The sequence below is a fragment of the Hakea prostrata genome, unplaced genomic scaffold, assembly GCF_041222555.1.
Source record: "Hakea prostrata isolate BN-2017 unplaced genomic scaffold, UWA_Hpros_2 contig_62, whole genome shotgun sequence".
NCBI lineage: Eukaryota > Viridiplantae > Streptophyta > Magnoliopsida > Proteales > Proteaceae > Hakea > Hakea prostrata.
In genome coordinates this window covers 55,441-59,136 of record NW_028291181.1, presented here as the reverse complement: position 1 = coordinate 59,136, position 3,696 = coordinate 55,441, and positions in this window count along the sequence as shown.

Below are 3,696 nucleotides of genomic sequence, written 5' to 3'. Positions count from 1 at the left end.
TGCCTCCAAACCCTCTGGAACGAACCAAAGACCTCTGCAAGTCATCTCTCTTGCATCCTTGGAGTTTTCTTGGCGGATCTTCGTCGGAACTCTTCTTTTTGCATCAAAAGGTATGTCTACTCTCTCTTCTTCTCCTACATCTTTGTTTTTCTTTCCTTTTTGAGTTGAGACAGTAGAAGAGATGCTGCATCCTCTGTTGCAAACATCTCTGAACATGTTCTCATGATCATCCTAAGGATTAAAGGCTAGAACAATGATCTTAACCATGATCATTGCAAGCTTTTGAAGGATTCATGATCAAACCATGATTTAATCTCTGTTAATTTCCTAATCTGAATTCCGATCTCTTTGGATCTTCTTTCATTGATCATGTTAGTGGTTAATGGTTGTGTTTTCTTTCTATGATCCATAATCCATAGAATTCTAGTTGTTCTCTTCTACCTTACTATGTGTTCTTCATGATGCATGATAGTACATATATGGTAGGTTTTATTTCCTTATTTAGATTTATGCTTCTAAGCCTTATACCATGAAGACCTATGCATGTTTTCATGTTTTCATTACCAAAAGCAATGATCCATCTTCCTATTGTTCTTGTCCTTGTTTTCTATTTCAAAATTCATCAAGATCCATGTTTGATTTATTTATGGTAACTTTTTGTTTCCTAATTGGGATCTTGATACCTTGATTTGATTAGTGTTTTGAGGTCCCCTATATGCTAGAATACTACTGATGTAGTCTACCCCTTGATTAGTACCCTTTTGAACCACCAAATTCGGATTTCATATCTCAAAACTCGATTTTCTAAGCCTCGTCTCGCATTGGTCGACTGATTGGTCGATTGGACCACTCGACCAATCCACTCGACCAATGAGTTCAAGCAACTCCAGAATTGGTCTGTTTCGGATGTTTTGCTATATTTTCTGTTAGGGATCTTTCCTAATATGTTGTATATACTTGTTTAGGACCTTCTTCTCAAGTTTGCCAAGATCTTACTTGATTTCTTAGGATTCTTTGCGAGTTATAAAAGGTAAGGATGGTTATTTCCTTAATTACATAGATAGCATGAATCTAGTTTCTATATTTGAATATCATTAATATGTTTCCTAAATTAGATTCTTACAATGATATACTACTGTTACTTAACTGTGATTACAGTAGCATTACTTATTCATATTGAATTGATTCATGTATGATTTACTTACCAATGTTATACAAGTGATTGTAAATATTGATTTCTTTCCATATATGGAGTTACCATATATGTGATGATATGAATTGATGCATGTGTATGCTTACGTATGGTTTGGGAAGGAGAGGTGTCCTTTTGACATTTCTGTCCTTGGACTACTACGGGAATATTATGGGATGTTTCCGGAGATGCCCTCTGGACACCTTCCTAAACTGTTGGATGACATATCTAGGATTGTCTAGTAGTGTTTGGCTAGGATGTCCTGTTATGTCGGACCCTAATCGGAGGGGTATTGAGACCCGAACGACCCGTGGTAGCAATGGGGATTCATGGGCGCTCAAGACCGGTAACCAACCCGTGAGAGGACAGGGAATCACATTGTGGGGGCCATTTATTGGTAGGGTTGCATATGGTTAGACTTGGGCTCACGGGCGCTTAAGACCGGTAACCAACCCGTGAGAGGACGTGAGAGCTTCCCGTTTACCATATGTGGATGATCAATAGGGTTGGTGAGTCCGTAGTCAGGGACTATGAGGACTCTAGTGTGAAGGATACCGGAAAGGATCGTCAGGGACGAGGAATGGAAGTATCTGGATCTGACTTGATGTAACCAAGTAGAAGACTTGCATTTTGGCTAGGTATTACCCTGACATGCGCCAGTACTTATACCAAATGGTTGTGAGAGAGTGTGTTGACTTAACCCCCTGCCAAGGTTTGTCTCGAGGGATGAAGGACCCATTACCAATCGGCTGCTCAAGACCGGTGAAATGATCCGTGAGAGAATCCAAGATATCTTAAATGGTTGAGGATGTGAGTGGACTTTCCTAAAGAAGTACGGTGTTATGACTTAAAGCATGTCTGCCAATAGAGACCAGCATACATAGAGTTAGAATCATTCATTCATTGGTTGTCTCATATCATATTGCATTATGTTTGTTACGGAATTACGCCATGTATGTTATTATGGATTTTAATCGCCTTCTATCGAGTTTCTTTGAAACTCATTCCTTTATTGTACAATGTTGTTAGACTATCCTGCAGGTACTGAATACTATGACGGTCCCTATGAGGAAGCGCAAGGCGAAGAGGCATATCTCCAGGAAGGTGATTGCGGTTACCACAATTACTCTGAAGATTCCGCGGGTGGTTATGCTCTGTACGATGCTTAGTCCGACCATTGAGTGGAAGCGACCTTGTGCTATTTATGAGATCTACACCTACAAGGATGTCGTCTACAAAGTGGAGAATAATTTAGTTACCCAATGTACTTGCTACTGGGATTAGCTTTTATCTAGTTTATTCTTTCGAGCTACTTTTCCGCTGGATGTAAAGTGGGATTTTTGCTTCACTTTACTTATCTGTTGACACTCTGATTATATATTTAGTATCCCGTTTCATTTATGATTCATTCTTTCTTTATTGAATCTATGATTTATCTTCCGCACTCTTGTTATGGTTGTTCATGATTATGTTATTGCTTATGTGGGAGGTTGATCACTCGATACCTGATCTTCGGGCTGTGGATCACACTCTCGGGTATGCCAGATAGGGTACCGGCTGGGAGGGCGTGACACTAAGCCTCTTCCTCATTATTTCCCGAGGAGCCCTGTACAAGAGAACTTTTCTTAGGATTCTGAGAAGAGCCTTCCTCAGGATTGTCATTGTCAGAGTCCTCTTCAGCAGCAGCTTGTGACTCGGCTTGTGATTTTTCCTCTTGAAGTGGCGGCTCGTCAGCAAGATATTCCTCATATTCTGGGTCAGTAGGAAAAGGATCATCCTCTTCCCGAGCCCAGTCAGGGAGATCCATGTCTAACTTCCCAAAGACCTCTTTGTGACACACCTCATGAAAGGGAGCTGTATCGAAGGAAGGGATGGATTCGAGAATTTTTTTCCCAAACATCATTTTGCCCCAAACGGTAAGCTTGGATGTTGAAGGCACCCAGCAGTTTGGAGAAAGGTACGCTGTTCAGATATTTTTGAACACAATCCTTTCGAATCTTTGGCTTAATATGCTCGGGCTTGCTAGGAATCGCCAACTTCAAGTATCTTTCGTTCTCCGCACACTTAAATTCTAGTCTGTCACCAAACAATGTGGCAGCTTTTTTCTGGTTCTTGGCCTATCGCTCGGTAGCAACAGCGGTGCCCGTTGAAGAATTGAGGGCCTCCTTTAGGGAGTTCATCTCCTCTTCATGCTTTCTTTGCAGCTCCTTAGCAGCTGCCGTCAGCCGGTCTATCTCAGAATTGGCCTTGGCCGAATTCTCTTCACAGGTCTGCAACAAGGAGCTGTTGCGGCCAACCTGGCTCAATGCTTCCATGAGCTGATAGAAGCTCAACACAGCATTCCTGGGAAGGCGGAGATTATCAGAAGAAGTCATAAGAGATTATGAAAAAATGAACATGCAGGAAGACCGGTACCTTGTGGACTGACTAACAAGGGCATCATCGTCCAGGGCTTCAAATTCCTGACGATCAGAAGGTATAAGACTGAGGGAGCTCCACTCTGC